The sequence below is a fragment of the Mastomys coucha genome, unplaced genomic scaffold (assembly GCF_008632895.1).
Source record: "Mastomys coucha isolate ucsf_1 unplaced genomic scaffold, UCSF_Mcou_1 pScaffold7, whole genome shotgun sequence".
In the NCBI taxonomy this organism is placed as follows: Eukaryota; Metazoa; Chordata; class Mammalia; order Rodentia; family Muridae; genus Mastomys; species Mastomys coucha.
The window spans coordinates 76413954-76438368 of NW_022196913.1; the positions used below are offsets into that span (position 1 = coordinate 76413954).

Genomic DNA, 24415 nt, shown 5'->3' on the forward strand with positions numbered 1-24415 from the left:
AACTTAATGTCTTTCCCCAGACTTTACAAGTCCTTCTCCATTATTAGTTGGTTTGTACAAGGGACGCATCTCAGCTAGGTCTCTTACAAGACTCATCTGTGTGCAGCTGTTTTTCAGTAAACACTAATTAAGCTACGTTCACAAACTCATTAGCACAGAAAGACCGGAACACAAGGAAGAGCGCAAGCTGAGTTGTTTAGGAAGCGGGTATTTGCAGCTTAGTCCGGTATTCCTTTCTGTAGTTGTCAAGATGAAGCTGTCTGTGTTTGCATGGTCTAACAGACCCCCGACAGGCTTTCCTGTTCACCGGGAAGAGAGGAGAAAGGCCTGGAGATTTTCTTTTGGAAAACAGAACCGTGTGCCTCTTTGAGTCAAAAGGGCATGGAGAAAACCAGTGCAGAGGCAAAAGTTTCATGTTGGGTCAAATCCTCTTCATTGCTTCACACAGCCATCAACTAACCTTAAACAGAGTGGGACAACTGCTCAGGACCAGGACAGAGTGCTTGGCTGCAGGGATTGGAGAGGTAGTTCATCAGGAAAAAGTGTGCATTGCTCTTTCAGAGGGCCTGAGTTCACTTTCCATCTCCATATTCCCACACTGGGGGCTTCCCAGCCACTTGTAACTCCATCTCTAGGAGATCTGCCATGGACAGCAGCGAGTGCATGCACATATACACACATAAGTAAAATAAGATTTTTTTAAAAAAAGAAAATGCTTGTGTTTGAAGGCTACCTCTGTTGTTTAATTTGAAAATCGTTTAATTTGTGGGTGCACCTCAGTGAAATGAAGTCGATATTCCCAGTTCACATTTCACTGACTTGATATGAGAATTCATTGAGGTAGTCACATATACAAAGTTATAGTACTGAGTTAGGAATGGTTGTCAAGGTAACTCAAAGACTGGTGTGTTGCAAGTTTGGTTCTCAGTGGTACTGCAGTGTAAGAGCCATTAAGAGGTTTGGCCTGGTAGAAAGTTATGGGTTATGGGGTTCCTGCATCACTATGATGTAATGCTGCCTTGAAAGGGAGAGGTGAGTCCTATGGATTAGTTCCTGAGAGAACGGGTTATTACAGAAGAACCAGCCTGGCCTCTTCCCACATTCTTCTTTCCTATCTTGCCATGTGACCTGTCTCTGTCATCCGTGCTTTTAACATGTCCTGATATGATCCAAAGGCCCTCACCAGACATCAGACAGACAGCCCCACCTAATCATAGTCATCATGCCTCCAAAACTGTGATATCAACAAACATCCTCTCTACGTGAATACAGCCCCAGATGTTTTGTTTTAGCAAAATAAAAGGCTAAGACGGTCCTTCATACACTGAGTACGCAGGAATCTTCATCCTAGCTCTGTGGAATGGGCAGGGCAGGCTTTCTCCACTTCATTAGCAAAGAGATTAAAACTCAGAAAGACTAACTGACATGACCCAAGTCACAAAGCTAACTGAGAAGCCAGCATGCGAACCTGGACTACTGTCCAGTGGCTTTTCACAGTGCCTCATCTGTTATGAACAAAGCATATGCAGAAATTACAAGTTTTGTAATCTTTTAGAAGGAAGTGGATGGAAAGAGCAGACAGTCTCCTGTTGTAAACCCTTTATGCCACAAATAGGCACTAAATGTCTGTTGGGAGAGACAGGAGTTCTAGGGGTCCACCAGGGGACAAGCAGGTAAAGCCCCTCCCTTTTATGGAGTTTATAGTCAGTGGCAAGAGACGTAAAGGAGACAAGAACAGTAAGCAGAATGTCAGGTGTGCGTGTGCCATGGGGAAGGTAAAGAGGGAAGGGTGGGCAGGGCCAGGAGAGTTAGAATTCTGAAAGTAAAGAGGGAAGGGTGGGCGGGGCCAGGAGAGTTAGAATCCCGAAGGTAAAGAGGGAAGGGTGGGCGGGGCCAGGAGAGTTAGAATTCTGAAAGTAAAGAGGGAAGGGTGGGTGGGGCCAGGAGAGTTAGAATCCCGAAGGTAAAGAGGGAAGGGTGGGCGGGGCCAGGAGAGTTAGAATCCTGAGTAAGAAGACAGAGATGACCTCACTGAGAAAGTGCCATGGGCCAGAGTAGTGTGGTTGGATGAACAGGATGGTCACAGCCGTACAGGCAGTGACGGTCACAGTGGAAGGGACATGCAGCTGGTTCCAGGCACAGCTTGATGGTAGAGTCCCTGGGCTGTAAGGTAGAGAAAGGTGAAAACAAAACATCCAAACAAAAAACAGAACAGAAGTTCAGCCCGATGCCAAGTGTTTGGCCTCAGTAGCTTCAAGGATTGACAAAGAAATTGGAAAATGCAGAAATAGGGCCTTGGGGCGAGTCGGGGGTCATGGACATCAGCGCTCAACGTGCATGTGGTAATTCCTAGATGATATCTATTATTCATGCAGCTGCAGAAGACAAGCCGAGAACCAAGAAGTCTGTTGTAATAAAAAAAAATAAAAAGTCCACAGAGTTGTCAGTATACAGAGCTTACAGCCAAAGACCCAGTCTCCAAAGCCAATGCTCCTGAAGACTGGGTCCTTATAACACTGACATGGGACCTTAGACCAACAAAGAAGGAGAAGGCGGAGCTGGCAGGTGGTAAGAAAATACAGAGGCCAAGCCTATCCCTTCTGCTGGTGTCCTTCACGCCCAGTTCAAGGCTGCACCCTGAAAGCTGAGAATGAACGAGGACTGCCGCTCCTGGGTCCTGTCCGTATCCCGTCATCTTTCTCACATCAGAGTCTGCTTCACCTCATCAGTAAAGGACTCCCCTTCCCCACACCACCCCCTCCAGTGGCTCTCTCCAAGACACAGGATTGCCTGTGATTCCTTTTACTTTATTGCCTTTGTCATGGGACATTGATTCTCTAACGAAAATGTCAAATCCACCCTGCCCACCATCTTTACCACCACCCCAGTGAGACACTAGTGTCTGGTGTCTGAGGCCTTTCCTTGCCCCAGGCCACTTTTCACCCTCATTTCCTTCTTCCTACCCCAGTTCTAAGCTTTTCTTCACATAGAACCAAGAGTGACTTTACCAAAAACAAGCTGTACTGTCTCCCACTCCTGCTAGGTCACTTGTTTGCTTTGGGTTTTGTGACAGGGTGTAGGGGGAGACATTGGTCTCAAATTTGAAACGCTCTGTGTGCTACATGCCTGCCTCCTCCAAATCTTACAGGGCTCCACACCCCTCTCAGAATATGGTCTGTGCTCCTTCTGCTTGCCCATAGCTATGAAAGTCTGTGTCGCTCTCCCACAGTCTCTCCACTCCAGATGCCTTGCTGAAGTCTTAAGACCCTTCACTTCAGTTCCTCCTTTCCTCAGGCAGATGAACATTCCCCAGGTACTCCCTTAAACCCCAGAATTCGATTTTAATCGTTTTCTCCATGAAGGGCAGTGTGGAATAAGTTTTTTAAACTTATTTTGGGCCACACCTAATCTTCCAGGGGGAGGAAAAATGAAAAGAAAAAAGAAGTGTAGATTCTGGTCATCGATGGAAAACAACAAATACACAAGAAGATAGCAAATTATCAACAGAGAACAGGACCCCAAAAGCTGATGCCTGAAGCCAACTTTCCACCAGAAAAAGAAAAGAAATCACAATTCAAAACAAACAAACAAAAAAACCCCACCACACCTCCACTAAAGGCAAGGGCTGTTTGTGGATATTCTCTCAGAGGGCATCTGTGGAGGGAAGGCGGAAACCTTGCTCTTCTGTGATTCCCCAAAAGGTTTCGAAAAGTCCGTAGCTTCATTCCTCAGCTCCCAGAATTAGATTTTCCAGGGAAAAGCCCATAACTTACCCTAGACAGCCTGGCTAACTTTGGAGGAGAAGTCTCAATCTAAGCTGTACTGAGGTCTCCTAAAATGGAATTTACAAGGTGCTAGCGGCCAGAGTCTCCTTCGCTGCAGAGAAGAACACAGAACCTTGGCAGTCCCCAGAAGAGAGCAGGGTGATTAAAATGTCTTCCTTGCCTCCCTCGTGTAGGGAACCCAACCCTCTCCACTCTTCTGTTTCAACTACAAAAACACAACTAGAAAACACCAGGAAGACAATCATAAGCACTATGGATAAACGGGGAGATGTGACCTTTACCATGACTTATTTTAGATGCCTGCATCTGACTGATGGTTAAAATCCACAAATTCATCTCCAGGTTGTTGACTTCTTACTGGGGAAAAACATGACTCAGCAGGAACCTGAAGGACCCATGTTACTTCAGAACTTCCCTTCAGCAAAACCAGTGGACCGAGACAGGAGACTACCCAAACCAACATATATACCCAGGCAGATTAGGAAACTGAACAGTGATGCTTCAAGGGAGGAGTCAGATATGACAAAGGGAGGACTGGGAACTGTGTAATATTCCTTCACCATATTATTCTGAACCAAAGCATGTTCTTTCCAGTAGCCTGAGGTATGGACTCAAAGCTCGCTGAAGAGGTTGGAGAGATGGTTCAGCAGTTAAAAGAGCTTGCTGTTAAAAGAGGATGCAGGTTCAGATCCCAGCACCCAAACAGCAGCTCCAACTGTCTGTAACTCAGTTCCAGGGAATCTCATGCCCTCTTTTGGCCCCCTTTGCCTTCTGAACAAAGATGGTGCACATAAATTCACACAGGCACACACTTATAAATGATAGAGAAAGAAAATTTAAGTGGCTTGTGTTGAAGTCATTTGAAAAACTATACAAAGCCGCTGCTTATAGTGAAGTCCCAGGAGAATGGTCTGTACTTCCTGTGTGATGGTCACACACCCGCACCCTCTTTCCCTGTGTGAGGTGACTGGGTTACCTCATAAACTGAACCAGCACAAGAATGCAGGCTTGATAGGCTGCTCTTTGTTTTGTGTCCCCTACAGCATGAGATGAGGCTCAGGTTTGCCCTGTGTAATCTCAGGGGTTACAGTTTCTAAGACATTGGAGACCTTGTTCTATAGCATATGATTTTAGGCTAGTGAAGGGACTGGCCTTGTGCTCTTTTCAAAGTTTTATTTTTTGTATCAGTGTCCAAAAAGCAGGTATTATTGATAAAAAAAAAATCTAGATGGGACGTTGTCTAACGATATTCTTCCCTTCTCTTAAAATAGAGAAACATCATTTGTAGCTAACCTATCACCAAAACTTACATTATCTTGGTAGTACCCTGCTGTGTGCACAGGGTATGTTATAAGATCCTGTGTGGATGCCAACCCCATACATAGCTATGCTGTTTTTCTTATACACACATATCAATGATAAAGTTTAATTTATAACTTGGACACAAGAGATTAACAATAATTTACGAGAAAATAAATGCATTATTGTACTGCAGTAAAGGTTATTGAATTGTTTGTTGTTAGAATTTCCCTCCAACTACATCCATGTTTGTTAGGCATGGGTAATTGAAACTGCCAGCAGGAAAACTCAGGTAAGATGAAGCAGCCTGGATATAAAATATTTAACAACCTGTGCTTGGTGGCTCAAGCCTTTGGCCAGCAGCACTCAGGAGGCAGAGGCAGGTAGATCTCTGAGTTCAGAACAGCTTGTTTAAAAAAAAGAATCTAAGGAAAAAGAAGCTTGTAAAGATGAGAAACTGACTATTCTTGCTCTGATGCCATGCTAGAGAAAACAGCTGAGTTTTCATAGCACACTTCTTCTGGCAAGCGCTAGTCCAGCTAATGGCTAATTCCCCCTACTGCCTAATACAGAGCCAGCAGCGCACTTACCTTGCTCACTTAAAGGACCCATGAGATAGTGGGCAGGCTTTACATGAGATGATCACTGCCCCAACCAATACACACCACAGGGCTGACCCAGCGAAGAAACTGTGTGAGTGTCAGAAGTCAAGAGCTTTGGACAAAGTCTTCACGGACGTAGCTACCCGACTGCTGCACCACAGTTGACTATAACCATGTTAGGGGCTGGTGTTGGAGAAGAGTGGGGTGCTCTGTGGCCTCAAGAGTCTCTCAGGGCTGCCACAGCCCTACCACACAGAGTTGCTTGAAATTCTGATCCCAACAAATGTCTGTTCAACTTAAGGCATGAAATATTCTTCTTTTAAGCCATAAACTATCATTTAACAGTAATCACTGTGACAGTAGACAAGGCACAGAGCTTCCTAGACCAGGGCAGCAAACAGATCAGTTTCAGCCACCCAAGGCCATGTCTCTTACCAGCAGCTGGAGGACCAGAGGCTCAAGTCCCCAATTTTAGACTTCCTCTGGGGGCCACAAATGCATTTAGTAAATAGTTCCAGGCCCCGTAGAGTCCAAAAATAGTTCATAATTTAAAAAATCTATTTGGCATACTGCTTCCGGGCTTAGAAGAGACAGTTCTATAAAAATAATCCTACATGGGGTAAGGAAGTAGCAAGAATTTGGGGTCTGGAATATAATTCATAGAAGTTTCATTAATATTTTTCTTTGAAAGTCTGTGATTTTACTCCAAGTAGCAGAGTCATGAAGAAATGATCAGTTGTGACAAGTTCATGCAGCTGTGGTCTCAGGAGAGGGTGATCCAATCTACCCTTCCCACCTCCACCCTGTTGTATTCCTGGCCAGGCTGGTTTTGGTGTTTGAATGGCTGATTATGCTAAAAATGTATCCTGGGATCCCTTCCCACTCTGGTCAGCACAGCAGGACATGCTGTCTGTATACACAGACACAGGCTAAGTGAGGAGAAACTATGAAGTGCCTTATGTGACCCTCCTGCAGGGAAGGTGACAACTAAATCAGACTATTATTATGCTGTGTCATGTGACCTGGGGCAGCTTTGCTGTTCAGTCACTATACAGTAAATAGACACGATTAACACCTAAATCCTCAAGCTGTCAGGTGAACTTAATGAAAAGAAAGGAATCTCTTGTTGCCGAGTGAACAGAAAAGAACCACCATTATGATACCATTGGCCTAAATAAGATAAGACTACAGTTCCACTGGTGTATTTATAGAAAAGAGCCCCTCAGAGTTGAGGGCCTTCTCCCATTTGCCTCATGTCCATGGAGAATTAGAAAGGACAAGAACAAGAAGGTGACACACAGAGAAAGAAGGAACAGGAGCCATGTCACTCTCCAGCCTGACTCCCATGTTTAGAGCATTTAGGCAGATACGAAAGATCTTTGTGGGTCTGTACTCCAGGAGGCCCCTGCCAGCCCCTAGGTCAATGTTTTCCATGTGGTGGTCATTAAGACAACCAGAAGCAAAGCACATGGGCCCCATGGGAGTTGTAGTCAATGTGAAGGGCTCTGGGTTTCACTCTGCCCTCCCCACTGGTTCTGGGGAGGCAATGGCTCTGTAGAAGCCATGAATGCTGGATGAGTGCCACAAAACAGTGATCACCCATGTGACTCCGGGGTTGCCAGAGCAGAAAATGGTGTTGGATACCTTCTGCAGGAGGAGCTTTCAGACCCCTGACATCAATAGTGTCCCCGACTGGCCTTCCTGGGTGCTCCTGTTCTACCAGACCTCTTTTCTATGTGGTAGCCATGTTCTGTATCAGAAAGGCCATGCTTTCTATCCAGTCCACCCATTGTCTAACTGCTCACTGACCCAATTAACACAAAGTCAGCCCCATTAGAACATCTTCTCTCTCCAGAGACCTTGGACCATGGAGACCTAACTGGGCTGCACACTTCAGTCATGCATTGCATTTAACTGCATCTAGAATTGGTTCTTTATGTAATTTGTTCATGATCAGGTTCTCCAGCCAGATGTTAAACCAATTGCTTGAGAGATTCTTTCTTGTTTTGTATTCTGTCTCTGATACTGTGAGAGGAGGTGGTGAGGCAGACATGATGAGCAGGAGGGAGGAGGGTGTCCTGTAGATCTGTCCTTTTGGTTAAGTACATCCTGACTACATAGGCAGGGGATTATATATGAGGTTAGTAAGGAAACCATTGTTGCATCTCCTAGTGGTTAACATCCTGCTTTGTGACTAGACATCTTGGGTGAAGTATGTTTGTGTCACCATCTCAGAAATGAAAAGATCAGGGTACTTTCTTATAGCCCACACATGCCCACCAGAGAACATCCCAAAAACCAGGAGTGGAAAACCCACATGGACATCTTAGTTCCTGAGCTCCCATAGTACAGTGGGGTGAAATGGAGGCTGTATCCAGAGGGAAGAACTTGGAAATGACATCACAGGAAGGAGAGGCCTATAAGAAACTCTTAAACATCCACCTTGAAGAACATGATGGGATGAGCTACTGCACTCACTTGGGGTGAATTCAAATCTCTCTTTAGACTATAATTTGCTTTGCTAAATTAGCTTTTGCTTAAACCAACTTTTGTCACTCAGCTGAAGTCTTGCACTGAGGAAACAGGAACCTGGGAGAGGCCTTCTCCCCGGGCATGCAACATGCTTGTAGAGAATGCATGCTTTAGGAAGTATCTACCATCATTGACAAATTGATGACTATTGTCATAGACAAGCATTTATTGTGCTGTGGCTCCCTCATTCCACTCAAGGTTGGACTCTTTGCTCATCAAGATATAGGCATACAGTACTCATTTCCTACAAAGCTATGGCACAAGAGATGCACTCCTTGAAGTACCCAGGCCACACTCACAAGGAGCATTGCTTCAAAAACCAACAGTGTCCGGACAGGACCATCCCACATCTTTTCTACTTATAAGAGAAGAAAAACAACCTATTGTTCCCTTAAGGCATTCTCCAAGGAGACTCTACATTGTGAGTTTACTCTGTATATGTTCAAAGCAGCTAGACTAGAACCCATCCTCACAAACCATCCCTTACCTATTTCAAGGTAGCCTCACTATCACCTCTCCAGTGGGATCCTCCCTTACATCCCTGGTTGAAAGTATAACCCTGGCTCTTCCTGTGTACTTTACTGTCTGCCTTAAGTTTAAGACTTCTATATACTGACAGTTTTATTGTGTTGCTTATTTATCTTTCCCTACTAAAATGGAGGCTTCATGGAGTCACAGATTTGTTTTGTTCACAAGCCCCACAATCCCAATGTCTAGAACAAGACTCAGCACATATTAGTTGCTCTCAATAAAATATTGATTGAGTTATAACTCAATTTGATCAGTTTTCATTTAATGTGTTCTCTTTTGCTCCTCACCATACTCCAGCTTATAAAAATTCTTAGTGAAACAGAGGATACTACTTTTACAATCAAAACCAGTTTATGTTTTAAATGCACTCATTCTTACCACCAACATTGTAACTGCCTATCAAACGATCAATGTCACAAACTCAAGCAAAATACAGTACCTTCTTGTATGAATTTACAGCATGTTCACACTATTTTCTTCAGTAGATCCTTGAAATATTATGTTATATTATTTCATCTCCACATTAAAGAATCAGAGAGTAAAGATATAAGTATTAGCCTTAGGTTAGGTAACTAAGGTCTAATGGTAGAGGCAGAATACTTTATACTCTCCCTAGGGACCACAGGGACTTGGAAGAAGGCAGAGTTGAGGCTCTGTGTGTGTGTATATATGTGTGGGTGTGGCAGCATGCATGTGTTTAGGGAAAAGTCTTCTTGTTTGTCTATGTATAATACAGAATCAAACTGCCTACTCAGAGAAAGGATAAAGGCTTAACCTAAAGGAATCCATGGTGAATATATAGCTGTGGAATGCTTAGAGTGGATCCAACAGAGGCTGGTCCCAGCATCTGTCTCTGAAGGACAAGCTGTAGGAACAACCAGGACAGACCAGCTCTATTTTAGGGAACTTCAGGTATACCTGAGTGGGTTTTCTTTGAGATCATCCTGTGAGCCCTCCTCATTCCTTTCACACCAGAGACCACCAAAACTATTTCCTGCCCCTCCTCAATGCTGATAAGAGTGGTTCACTTTGATGAATTCCCTTTGCTCTCTCTAGTCTTCACATCACAGTAAATGCCATTAGGCAGAGAACAGCACTAGAATAAACGAAAAGAAAAAGTAAAGTGTTTCCAAGTGTTGTAAGTAGGTCAAACAAGCTTCTGTGCTTCTCTCAGACTTTATACCTGAGCTGGGGACAGCTAAGGCAGTATCAACAAAGACACAGCCTTAGTCACATTCCTCACAGCGGTGACAAAACACCATAGTGGAGGAAACAGAGGGAACTTGAGGAGGTCTGTTTTTTCTTCTGGCTTATGGTTCAAAGGGACAGTCCATCATGGTGGAGTGGTGCAGGCTGTGGTGGTGGAGCTTATGGCTGATTACATTATAGAAGCTGATTAGAAATAAAGAGCTTAAGAGACCGACGGAATGGCCAAACAATAACTAGCCCAACTTCAGACCCACCCCATGGGCAAACACCGATCCCTGACACTATTAATTATACTTTGTTATGCTTGTGGACAGGAGCCTGGCATAACTGTCCTCTGAGAGGCTTCACCCAGCAGCTGACAGAAACAGATACAGACTCATAGCCAAATACTGGATAGAGCTCGGGGAGTCTTATGGAAGAATTGGGGGAAGAAACTCTATATGAGGACCAACAGAGTCAACTAATCTGGATCCTTCTGGGCTCTCAGAGACTGAACCATCAACCAAAGAACATACATGGGCTGAACATAGTCCCCCACCATGACACATATGTAGCAGACATGCAGCTCAGTCTTTATGTGGGTCCCCCAACAACTGGAGTGGGGACTATCCTGAAGTCTGTTGCTTGCCCCTCTGTTAACCAGGCCTGGACAAGCAAAACACCCTGCTGTTTGTGATCCCACATAGATAGTCACCCACTTAAAAATGCCCACAGTGCAGGACCTGGAAACGTACTGACCTCGTTAGAGCCAAGTGCGAAGAAAACCATTTTCTGTCTTTTCTAGATTAATGGGACTTCTGGTTGGCCAAGCTTAATCTTGCTCACAAAAAGTTTATTAGTAGGTGCAGCCTAGCAGTCACGGAGCTGCCAGCCTCTGTGGCAAGCTGTAGAGATGAGCTAAGCAGAGGGGACATCAGAGCTGTGATTCTGTCATGCATAACCAGTAAACACCTTAAATTTATGAGGCAGGCATAACGTATACTCAGAAGCACCAATAAAACCACCGTGCAAACGGCTGGAACCGACAGCCTATTTCTTCCTTATTGAGCATAGTCTGAAGACTCCAATGTGTCTGCTCTCATGGCCAAACCCAGACTTTGAGCATGATCACAACTAAGAATGCTAGAAGGAAATATGAAATTCAAGTGAACAATCTTGTCTAAGGAGAACACAATAAAGGCAGAGCGTGGTATGGGGAGCAGCTACTCTGAGTAAGGGGCATGGACTTACCCATACTCTGCCCCTAGGGATGGGTGACCATCTGTGAAAGGACAGGGAACATTGTTCCTATTTCCCAAGCCAATTGCTTGTTTAAGAGTTTCACTTTCTGTTGTGATAAAATTATGCAAAGGGAATTTGATGGTATTCACAGAGAAACTGATAATAAGTGGATATTGAAGCCCAGCCCAAAACAGAGGGTGAGCATGTGTCATGGATTATTCAAAATCTTAAAAACTGTACTTTAACAGTGATATTCGCATAGCATTACTAACCTGATCCTGTCTTATTCCTTAATAGTTTACAAAGATTCTGATGTGTTTAAAGGCCGTTTTTATAGATTAAGCTTGTCCTTAGTAAGTCAAGTGATGGGGGAGGTGATTGTGAGGCTCCACCCTTAGAGAAGGCACCACTGACAGTTGCCAGCTTCTGGGGAAGGGAACGTTGGTTTTCTTTAAGGATGTGGCCCCTGGTAGGTTAACCATGTTCCATTGGATGGCCTCACACTGTTGGAGATTGGTGCTAATGCTTTCAATCTGCATGTCCAGACACTGAAGGTCCTTGTCTCCAATTGGTTTTTGATCTATCAATAAAGATGCCAGTGGCCAATGGCTGGGCATAGGGTGGGACACTTAGAGTTTCAATCATAGGATGTAGGGAGATTTGGCCGGACTGGTGAATAATAAGGAGATGACAGAGGAGCTGCAGGAGATAAGGCCACCCAACCACACGAGATTTTGGGTAAGTGGCCACTGGCCAATATCTCGATTGGGCATGGGGTAGCAGGGGAAGGTTTAGGAGTGCCCAGACTTTGAGGTAGCCAAGGCATTTAAAAATAAGCTAAGATGCATGTGTGTGTGTGTGTGTGTATGCACATGTGTGTGCATGTATGTGTGCATATATTGCGAGTATATGTGTATATGTATGTGTATGTGTATGCATGTTTGTTCATGTGTGTGGGGGGTGAATTTTTTTTAAAGGACACTAACTTAAATGGTGGTGGGAGCTGGATCTGGGAAGAATTGGGGCTAAATATGATAGAACTACATTGTATGCATATATGAAATCCCCAAAGGATTAATAGAAATGTTATTTTAAAAAAGTTAGAATGAATATTATTCTTACACTAAAAATGCAAACCATGTCCTATCATGTGCATAAAAATTATGGTATAATTTTTTTCTTTTTATTTTGGTTTTTCAAGACAGGGTTTCCCTGTATAGCCCTGGCTGTCCTGGAACTCACTCTGTAGACCAGCTGGCCTCGAACTCAGAAATCCACCTGCCTCTGCCTCCCAAGTGCTGGGATTAAAGGCATGCACCACCACCGTCAGCCTAATTTTTTTCTTAAAGAGATGTTGTATCCAGTTGAATTACTTTACAATAATTTCTTAAAAGCTTGTTGTGAACTCGGATAGCATTATGGACTAAAACCAGGTAGGATGGAATGCTGAGGGATTCTGTCAGGTGGCAGACCAGATAACTGCTTACCTTAGAACCACAGCCTCTACATGTAAAAAGTACAGGCTAGGAAAGATTCTAAAACAGGAAAACATTTTAATCTACAGTAAGGATAGGAGTTGTCTTTATGACGAGGTTGGATCCTGGGGTAGTAACAAAGGTTGGTATCAGGCCTATAACCCAAACTATTAAGAAATGTGTAGGTGACTTGTTGTGTACATGTACAATGCACATGGGGATGTTGACAGGTGTGCTGGTTAGTTAGTGTTATATCAACTCCCTGCACAAGCTAGAGTCATCTGAAAGGAGGGAACTTCAATTGAGGAAATGCCGCTAGGAGATCTGGCTGGAGGGCATTTCCTTAGTTAGTGACTGGTGGGCGAGGGCCCAGCATATTTGGGTGGTGCCATCCCTGGACTGCTAGTCTTGTAAAGAAAGCAGGCTGAGCCAGCCAGTAAGCAGCACCCTCCATGGCCTCTGTATCAGTTCCTGCCTCCACGTTCCTGCCTTGCTTGAGTTCCTGTCCCAACTTCCTTCAAAGATGGCCTAGGATGTGATGTGAAAGTGTAAGCCAAATTAACGCTTTCGTTCCCAACTTGCTTTGCCAAGAGAGAGTGAAGACTTCATTTTGAGTCTCCAAAGCCCTCAATCCTCAGCCTCCTTCTCTAGGCATAGCTGCGACACGTATGTGGCCATTTTATCAGCCACAGGTGCAAAAAGAAGTAGAATGACAATAAGCCAGTCTTTGCACAGGTTTATGGGATGGAATTATAAAATGCCACAAGGGTAAAGTACAAGAACTCTCTGAATGCAACATCTCATGACTAAGCGTGAATGTGGCAGAGATGTCTCACCTAACACACCAGGAAGGGACAACAGGGTCCCTTCAGGCCAGCAGGCAGGATGGGAAAACTCAGAAGTGTGTTCTCACATAGCCCTTAAGAGAAGCTGGCAAAACATCCAAATGCACAATGCATGCAGTATTGACTGGAAGGAAGGCCTGTGAAACTTGGGAATGGAAGACCAAAGGGGGCTCAGGCCCTGGCCATTGCTCCTCTGAGGGCTCCTTTCTGTTTTTATCAGCTTTCATCATCCTCGACAAATCTCCAGCCTGTGTAAGACTCAGAGGAGTCAGGGTGGGGAGCTAAGGCTTGCTCTGTCTCCTAGTCCTGAATCAGAACCGGATTCACCTCTACAGAGGTGCACCTCAACCCCAGTCCTGAGCAGAACAGTGGTTAGCTTCTAGAAATGGGGACATTTTAAATAACCCCATAGCTTCACATCATGTAACTGGAAGTTCATTTGGGGCCAGGCTGGTGGTACACACTTTTAAATTCCAGCACTTGGAAGGCAGAGGTGGATGGTTGTAAGTTCCAGGCCAGCCTGGTCTACAGAGTGAGTACCAGGATATCCAGGGCTATACAGAGAAATCCTGTCTCAGAACAAAACAAACCTTCAAAGTTCACTTGGGTAGTGTTCATAGACCAAGGAATAACCAACATAACCCAGAAGCCTCTGTCTGCAGCTTACACAGAATAGAGTGCAGGCAGAACTTTGAATGGATTGTCTTTGTCTCTGTGTTTGTTTTGGGGTGCTGGGACTGAGCCCTGGGCCTAGGCATGTTAAGCACAGGCCAACCGCATTCTCTTCTGTAAGCTCCCTATCCACAGAGTTACATCCTCAGCCTGGGTGCTTTGTTGAAAACTTCTGCTACTGAAGATTGAAAACATTTTTATGGTCTGAGCTTCAGGTAGGGCAGGATCCTGTTTTGCTATTTGTTTATCTGTGGTGTTTCTTCACTGTCAAGGTCAAACTCAATCAGGAAATTGCCTCTGAGAATTCCTACTAACTCGAATCCCCATGGAGGAGCAGGAAGCAGTCACTCTCTGAGCATCCACAGTCACACTTCCTGCCTTCTTACAGAGGAAAAAGGCTCCGTTTGTGCAGTACACTGGGGAAACTGGAGGAGGGCGCAGAGGACTTGAGAAAGCCAGGCCTCTCTGGCTGCCCAGGGTAGACTGAGGGATGAACATCCCACTCCCAGCTGGCTCCCCTAGGAGTTCTCACAGGCAGCATGAGAAGCCCTGGCTGAAACCACCAGAAGAAAGTTCTGCACTGAAGAGACAGCTCAGCAGTTAACAGTGAATAAACACTGCTCTTGGAATGGACTCTATTGGGTGGCTCATAATCCTCTGTAACTAAGATCCAGGGGGAGGGGTTGACACCTGCGGCCCTGAGAGCACCTATACTCATGTGAACATACCCCCACACAGACACATAATACAAATAATAAAAACAAATAATAAAAAAGTAAAATCTAGTAATTATATAAAAGAGAAAATACCTCAGATTTACGGTGCATGCTCCTCCACTGATTGAGAATAACTGATTGCCTCTCTTTGGGTAATAGATGTCTATTCTAACCTGTCATCATGGTTGTCAACTTGAGCATATCTAGACTCAACTAAAGCCCAAGCAGCCAGACACCTCTGTGGATTTTTTCCTGAATCAGATTATTTGAGGTGGGAACACCCACCCAGTCACACCTGGTGGCAGCCCACGCAGGAGGAGATGGGAGAAGAAAGCTCTTGCTTTTGGTATGCTCTCCCTTACTCTCAGCGGGACTTCCGCTATCCTGTAGCCAGGCAGGCATTCCTTCACTGGAGCTAGGACCTAATTCATGTGGATGCCAACACAGACTGAAGACCAGCAGCTCTCTAGGAATAGTCCAGGACTCCAGCACCAGATTAGGACTGCTGAGGCAGCCAGCCTCATGGGCTGAACAAGTCTTGTATCCGTGGCCCTCCTGCCAGGAGACAGCCATTGTTAAAGTAGCTGGATCACAGCCTTTAAGCACATGTACATATATGTGTGTATATATATATATACATGTATATATTTTACCAGTTTTGTTTCTATGTATTTATTTTAAATATATGAGTACACTGTAGATGTTTTCAGACACACCAGAAGAGGGCATCGGATCCCTTTACAGATGGTTGTAAGCTACCATGTGGTTGCTGGGAATTGAACTCAGGACCTCTGGAAGAGCAGTCAATGCTCTTAACTGCTGAGCTATCTCTCTAGCCCTCAGTCTTTTTTCTTTAGAGAACCCTAATACACATCTCTCCCTTAAAATACACAAGCCTAGACTTCCAGGGGCCCAAGCAGTTTCAACAGTGTGGAGCATCAAACCTGGCAGCTGAGACTCAGCTAAGGAGAATAGGCTGATGCTTGCTCCCTCCCTCCCTCGCTCCCTCCCTTCCTTCTTCTTTCCCTCCTTCCCTCCCTTCCTTTCTCCCTCCCTTCCTTTCTCCCTCCCTTCCTTTCTCCCTTTCTCCCTTCCTTCCTTCCTTTCCTCTTTAAAGATAAAGAGATTTAATTTTATGTATATGAGTACACTGTAGCTGTCTTCAGACACACCAGAAGAGGGCAGCAGATCTCATTATGAATGGTTGTGAGCCACCATGTGGTTGCTGGGAATTGAACTCATGACCTCTGGAAGAGCAGTCGGTGTTCTTAACCACCAAGCCATCTCTCCAGCCCTTTGTTTGCTTGCTTGTTTTCTTCCTTCCTTCCTTCCTCTTCTTTCTTTCTTTCTTCCTCTCTTTCTTTCTTTCTTTCTTTCTTTCTTTCCTTTTTGGTTTTTTGAGACAGGGTACTCTGTATAGTCCTGGAACTCACTCTGTAGACCATACTGGCCTTGAACTCAGAATTCCACCTGCCTCTGCCTCCCAAGTGCTGGGATTAAAAGCATGCACCACCACTGCCTGGCCCCATGCTTTCTGTTTTTAACTTGCAGTTTCATACAAACTCTGCAAGGATTTCTTTGAAAATATAAAATTAGGGGCTGGGAGATGGCTTTGCCAGTAAAGTACTTGCCTCACAAGCTTGAGGATGTGGGTTCAATCCCCAGAACCTACACTACGAAAAGCCAGGCACCACCAACAATCCATCAGAGATGGGGGCGGAGCTCACGAGGCCTCACTGCTCCCTGAAGAGCCATTAGTAAATGGTTGCTCAGCAGGGAGAGTGTCATCTTCAGTGGTGTAGACAATGACAAGCTGGTCACAATCCATGCTCATGCAAATAACCCCAAGAAGTTCAAGTGGGTCACACAAAAGGAAGTGAACGAGAAGGAGGCTTGGGAGAAGGGGCTCAGCAGGAACAGGAGGGGAACAAGATGGAGCACGGCCTAGTCTAACATTGCTAGCTGCCCTTACCACTGTCACCTGTCCCCAAGCCTGTCACTTTCACTTCAGCACCATTCATGGTCCTGGCACCTGCTCACTGTTTCCTGTACAATATGTAATTTGATCCCCAGAACAACCTCACAAGGAAAGAGTAGTTCACCTCACTCCACAGACAAGGGCACCAAGACTTAGGGAAATTAGATAATTTCTTAAAGACAGAACAGAGATTATGAATTGGGGACAGAGTTGAATTCTAGTCTCGGGGGACTCTAAGTTCCCACTTCGATCCCTATGGAGCACCATCCCACATATAAATGAAATGATTGAAAACCAAGCATCTATTGTAATCCTGTGTGATTACCACACATCTGCACATCCCCCTCCCTTAGCTAACTAGTCTCTGAACTAGTTATCTCATGTTACAACAAAGAAACCGAAGCTCAGAAAGGGAACATCATTGAGCGAGAATTTTGGTCTTTGGTGAAAACACGGAATTCAGAAATACTAAGAGGAAAGAAAGAAAGAAAAATCACATTTCTTCAGTCTTTGTCTTCCCAGAAAAGTATCCCAGGATCTTTGTTTGCAAGAGAAGTCTTTCATTTAACCTTATCTTTCTCTATGAACTGCCACTCCGACACGCCTCTCTGTCATAGTTAAATTTTCAAAGGATGAGAAATAATTGGTGCATCCTACAGTTACCTACTTTTACTCACACACTACTGAGCTGACTTTAAGCCTCTAGTAGTTTTCAGATTGTCATCCAAGAGGAGCAGACAGTGCTTACAGCCAGACATGATCCTGTTGGACACAGGTCTGTGGATGAGATTGAGCAGTGAGAGAAGAGACACAGGAACCGCCGCTGACATCACTGAAATGCCAGCTGGGCTCTTTCCTGGCCTTCAGTGGTGTGAGACGGGGGAGTGGGAGGGGGGGAAGAAGGCTGGGGGTACGGGCTGGGGGTACGGGTTGGGGGTACAGGCTGGGGATATGGGCTGGGGGGTGCGGGTTTTGAGACTTGTGCCTGAAAACAATCTAACAAGAGGCACCATAGCAACCACCTTGGTCCCCAGCCCTGCATTCTGCTTCTCCCTTCTGTTTGCCCAGGTTGCTCTTCTGGGCAGAGCCTGGGGGAGTGCTGGTTCCACATGAAACCACAGGCAAGTGCCTATCTGAACCACTTGCCACCATCTACTCAGCCCTTCCCACCTGTAATTAAACAAGACATGGTTATTTTAGAAAACACCCAAAGGCTAGAGTTTAAGCCTAGTGCTCAAGGGAAGCCTGGTTACCCCCTTGCTGGCTTATAAGAAGGAAAGTAAAAAAAAAAAAAAAATCAGATTCACAAAAATTATAATTTTAAGTATTTAATGTTTAAATGAGTTTACACTTTTTGAGCATGTAATGGTTTAATGCACTATGATTTTCTTATTGGCTAGTGGACTGTAGGATTCATAGAGAATATTCATGCATGTCATACCCAGTGTCCCATACTTAAGTGGCATGATGGAAACGCCCAGACTAACTGAATTGCTTTACCAACTTACAAGGAGATAGTGACAAAAGTATCAATGTGTCTTTTGTGAAAATGAGGCCCAGCTTATTAAACAATCAAAAGAGCCACCTTTTGCTTCCTACTTGTAGGCTCTGGTTGGCTGCCTAATATCGCTACTCATCAGACCCCGACAAAGCACCAGTTAAGAAACAGTGTTGTACACGCACTAATTTATTTAATCCTTGAACATCCCCTGAAGTTGGCACTACAATCACACAAGCTTTAAAACAATGAAAAAGGAGACATGTTGGGGTAAACTACAACCAGGGGCACCAGGTGTTGCCATGCCACAGACCCAGCAGATGAAGGTTCCAGACTTTGGCAGCAGCATCTTTGAGTGTACCCATGAGCAGTGGCTACAGGGACTGCACTGTGATGTGTCTGTGCTGGATAAGGGCCATGCCTTCAAAGCCTAATGTGCTGCGAGGCCGCCAGCAGCTCCTTCTTCTGGGACCTAGAACTGCCGGCCGCTGTGCAGCCACAGCTATTCCAGCAGATCCTGTACGGCTGGCTGAGCATGAGCACAGGGGACCAGTTCCTGCTCATCTATATACACTGCCTGCAGATCCAGGAGGCCATGGAGAAAGGCACTGAGTTCTTCTCAAAGTTAGCTCTCCTAGTGCATGCACCTGGAGGAGGCCCCATCCTCAGAGCTTCGGAGTCCTGTAGCTCAGTGCAGACATTGGGTTGGCCAGCCTGTAGCTCACCATTGCCCCTTGTGTCATGGGTCAAGACAGAACAGGAATTGGACTCAGTGCAATACATATCCATAGCCAAGAGGCTATGTGATAGCAGCCAGGTGGCTGGAGGCAGTGGTGGCAACAACGGCAGCCGCAAAATGGCCAAGTTCTCCACGACAGACGTGGCCCCTAACCGGATGCCCCAGCCAGTCTCAGTGGCCACAGCTGCAGGAGCAGTGGCTGTGGTTGCAGTGGTGGTGGGGGGGATGTGTGAGTAGGCCCAGTATGCCACAGCGGAGCAGCACAGGTACCCCCAAGTGCTTACACCAGTGACAGCCCCAGCTCCATCACAATGAAGAAGGTGAAGAGGATGATGCGGGTGAGGAGGGCACGGATGAGCAGTACCATCAGATCTGTAACATGTATACCTTGTACGGTACGTTGAACGTTGGACAGATGGCTGAGAAGGTAGAGCTCCTCCCTGAGTAGGTGGTCCTTGAGTCCCGCAGTCACATTGGAGTTTGGCGAGACCTGGCATCTCTCCCAGCTGAACCTATCAACCAGACTGGCAATCACCGCAACCCAAAGCTTTATAATGATGGTGACCTCTCAGAGAAGTTGGAGCTCATGACAGGCACCAATGTAAATATGACAAGGGCACAGCTCATGAACTGCCACATCAGTGCAGGCACGCGGCACAAGGTCTTGCTACGGCAGCTCCTGGCTTCCTTCCTTGACTGGCACACACTGGCCAATAGCTGTGGTAACTAGCATCTGCTCTTCCACCAGTGATCCCAGGTGCAAGCCACTGGACAGTTGTGTCTTCCACTCTGCCAGGTTCTACTGTCAGAATGCACCCCCAACTTCAGGGACAATGACCTGAATGCCATTACAGCCAACATGTGCACCAATGCCCACCGAGTGGCACGTGAAAGCTGGCTGCCAAGACCAAGCCGCTGAACCTGGTGGAGGGTGATACCTACACAGTTTCATCAGTGACACTGGCAAGATAGAACCGGGCAAGATAAGTACAGCTTTGAGACAGTCAGCCATGATGGCAAGGCTGGCCCTGCAGCTGAGGTTCTCCAGTAACATACATGTAACACCCCCTTTACTGAATGTCATACTCCCCCTCCTATCACACACCTACCTGGTCACAATCTACTGTCTGCCCCTCCCCAGGACCTATGAGAAGCTGCTCCATGCCCTCTATCCAATGCAAGAACTGATTGACCAAGGCCAAGCCACTCTACCTAGAAGAGGGCAGTGCCTACAGTAGCTTTTTCAATGACCATGAGGAAGAGCTGAACTTAGTAGGCATAGAATACAGCTCGACACACAGCCGCCTCAGCAGATTGCGTGGGGTCTCCATACTTTATGGGCACAGACCCTCCCATGGATGTCACACTCCCTTCTTGTCACACACTTGTCCCCCCTGTCCCCCCTTAGTCACGAGCTACTGTCTGTCCCTCCCCAGAACTTGCAAGGGTGCTGTATGCCCTCAGCCCCTTTGCTTCCCTGTCATCCCACACCTTTTCCCCAAAGCAAGCTGGGCTGGGTCAAGAGAGGACAGACATCAAGTGGGATCTGTGACCTTCCTCAACACTCACGAGGTATCCTGGTTCCCCTTCTTCTTAGACATATGCCAGCAACAGGCCCGGCTAGGGCGAGGGCAGGACTCAAGAAGAGACTACCCTTCACTGTGGCTGCTTGGGACTCCACGGGCCCAGGGGCTCTTTGGACCCCTCCCACCATCCCCCAGTGCCTCCACATCTCCTAAAGCACCTTCTTGTCCCTCTCATCTGTCCCTGCACCTTGGGGCTGGGGTAGGTGGGCCAAGAGAGGACAGACATCAAGTGGGATCTGTGCACTTTACAGGGGGACTGCCCACTTTACAAACTGAGGAAACAAGCCCAAAAGGCTTAGAGCAGCTCTGGATCTGACCCTCTGTGACAGCCTCCATCATACCCCTCTTAGTCCCACCCTCTTCTGCCTCTCTGGACCCCCAAGAGGTCATTCCAAGGAAGCAATGCTCCGGTGGGCAGGTGAGAGTCTCACGACAGGTTTCTAGTGTGGCAGAATTTGTGTGTGTGTGTGTGGGGGGGGCATGTGTGCTTGTGTAGAGTGTCTGCTCTTAAAAACATGAAGATCAAGAGGCAGCAAGACTAGGTTCGGAACCATGCAGCAGGCTGGGAGGCTGCCCTCCTCCTCCCATCTGACCCTGGGCAGGGCTCCCAGGCCCCACCTCCTGTACATAACTTTTGAAACTTTTTTTTTTTTTAAGCAAATGAAAATTTTAAGCATAAGGAATAAAAGAAAATGAAAGTGACGCACAGAGACTCCAGTGAGGTCACACAGCTAAGATTGGCAGTCAGGATTAAAGGGTAGAGATGTAATTGCAAATGCTTGCTCTTAGCAAGTCCACCATGGTTCATGCTGCTTTAGGCATAAACACAGGCACAAGCAGTGTGCCTGGACGCAGAGTTAGGCTAGCCTCTCTGAGGGTTCTCGAGCCTTCAACATTTGGTTCCACCAAAAAGTGTCATGCAACATGAGGTGGTATCTTCTGCCCCCCAACCCCTGACAAACACACAATGGCATATACACACATGTACATGTGTGTGTGCGCGTGCGCGCTCGCGTACGTTTTACACCGAACCTAAGGTCCAACCTCAGGCTTTTCACAACCCCTTCAGTCCAGCCTTTCAAAGCTACTGCTTTGCCCTCTACTGCTTTATTTATTTATTTTTTTAAATTACAATTCATGGCTGACTAGAAAGCAGCTTTGGATTAACTACATTATCCTTAAATGAAGCCATTGGTTTTTTTCTTCTAAAGTATTTATGTTATAATCACTTCAATTGTTTCTAGATTAAGCTTCCTCACGAGCTGTGTGGAGGGTCTCTTCTCTCTATGGACAGATGAGCTTTCTCAAGGAAGTCATTCTTTCAGGAAGCCATTCAGAGGCCGAAGCTCCGTGGAGGTGATTGCTTAGCATGCACATACCCAGATTAGATCTCTAACACCAGAAAACACGCTGCACACAAACGAGCATAAATTATGCATAGCCGAAAGAAGGATCCCAATAGTCATCAGGAAAATGTACCCCCCAAAATGTGGCTCATATATACAATGAAATACTGTATCCTGATTCACACTTCAACAAGGACAGACTCCGTCAGCATCCCACTGCCTAGCAGGACCATGGGGTTCAATAGTGCATGGCCATACTCACCTGCAGCACCTCCAGTGCCAATTCTTAGAGAGTAAGAGGGTTCCCCAAGGGCCTGAAGACCGGGATTGAGTGGGGTCTCCATACTTTATGAGCACAGAGGCTCTGTTTGGGGTGACAAAAAAATCATTTGGTAATGAATGCTATGAGTGTGAGAGAAGCCATTTTATATAGAAGATGCTCATGTCGTGTGCATGAGATGAAGGAGGGAGGGAGCCCAGCTCTCTAGGGGACAACTCAGAATTCTCCAGGGTAGAACTCCTCCCTGTGACTGAGATGACATCAGAGCCAATGGAATCCAGGCTCTTCCCAAGCCCTGGCAGAGAATACCCCGGAAAGCAGGGTCACTCCAGACTGTGGGCATCATGACTATTTTTATTTATTCAGGAAGACGGGGAGCCTTGAGTTGGGGAAGATGAACAGTTCCACAGGCCTTAAGAGCTTTTCATCAGTCAGAGGCTGAACAACTGTGGCATCCTTCATGCAATAATTTATGACCACGAATATTATTTATTTCTGAATCGGAGCTATAAATTCACCAGGTATTTCTGGCAAAGAGGCAACCTTCTCCAAACAAGGACCTGTGGGGGAGGACAGGCTATATCTGGGTACTTCCTCATTTCCACACTGCCTGCAAAGGAAAGTGTCTGCCTGACCACACTGTGCCATTGTAAGTAGGTTTTCTTAAGTAGTTTTGAAAACTTACTCATTTTCTTGATCTTCAAAATGATTCTTGCTAATAATACAAAAATATATAATATGTACATATACATATTATATATATAATTAAATGTAATTATATATATTATTACATACAGTATACATATAATAGTATACATAATAATATATTAATGTATATATTATATACACACTATATATGTGTATATATACATATATATACATACTTCATCCATGAAATAATACAACTGCCAGCATTAGTTAGAACTAAACAGGAAGAACACAATTTTAAATGTGCTTCTTTATGCCTAATGATTACAAAGTAACTAAAATATTCTGGTGGTTGTTGCCACGGAGACAGTGTTACCTCTAAGATGGAGAACTGACTTTGTTGATGATGTAGAACCAGGCAGAAGGAAGATGGAAATGAAGGACCTTAATTAGAATCTAGACATTCACTGTTTATCTTTTTTCCCTTCAAATGAACCTGTAATAGGTTAGGGGCACAAAGTGCCTGAAGCAGAGAGTGGTTTTCAGTCTAGCAAGTCAGAAAAAAAAGTTCCAGTCCCATCAGAAGTCACAGCAAGTGACCCTGCCAGAGTCTGCAGGGGACATGAAACCGGAGCAGAGTTTCGGGTCACCTGTCCATCAGAGTTGGCAGGTGACTTGAACTTTCTGTGTGCGTGCTCATCCTCAAACCCAGAATTGTCTTTGCTTGCTTGTTTTTTGAGACAGGGCCTCTCTCTATAGACCCTGAACTCAGAGATTCACCTGCCTCTGCTCTAGAGTATGGGGATTAAAGGCCTGAGCTACCACACCTGGTAATTGAGAGTTTAAACTGTATTTTAAGTAAGTAAAGCCATAGCCAGGGTTGTAGCCCTGGTGAGTTTTGTGGTGGGAGGAGGGGGCTGAGGTGGGGAGCCCTGGATTGGTCAGACACAAGCTCCAGTGGGCATGAGACAGCACTCAAGCGCTGAGTACAGTATGCTGAGGAGGAGAGTGAGGATTCTCATCAATACTCCTCTCACATTAAATATTTAAAAAATAATTGGGATTCATTTCAAGAGTATATTTTATTTAACCAAAATGTATCTAACAACATTATTATTTCAACATGGCATTGTTTAGAAAAATCATTACAGGAATCTTGATAAAATTCTAAATATTTGCAACTTAGCATATATTTTATGACACAATCTAATTTGGGTTAGCCACATTTCAGATGACATATATGATCAAATTGGATATAGGAAATAGTGAGAAGCACAACTTAATCCTGGAAACAGTCCCTCTGTCCTTCACTCTGTGAGATGATATATGCATGTATTAGTTAAGACAGTAGGGCTAAGCTGGTTAGTGGTGGCACATGCCTTTAATCCCAGCACTTGGGAGGCAGAGGCAGGCAGATTTTTGAGTTCGAGGCCAGCCTGGTCTACAGAGTGAG

At 45.5% G+C, this 24415-nt stretch overlaps 1 protein-coding gene and 1 pseudogene across 9 annotated transcripts in view; one reads left to right on the forward strand and one right to left on the reverse strand.

Annotated features, from left to right (window-relative positions):
* Ncald (neurocalcin delta) overlaps positions 1–24415 on the reverse strand; it is a 449041-nt gene that overhangs the window by 48344 nt on the left and 376282 nt on the right. The gene's annotated exons all lie outside the window — the stretch shown is intronic.
* Positions 18474–20153, forward strand: LOC116082674 (annotated as a pseudogene).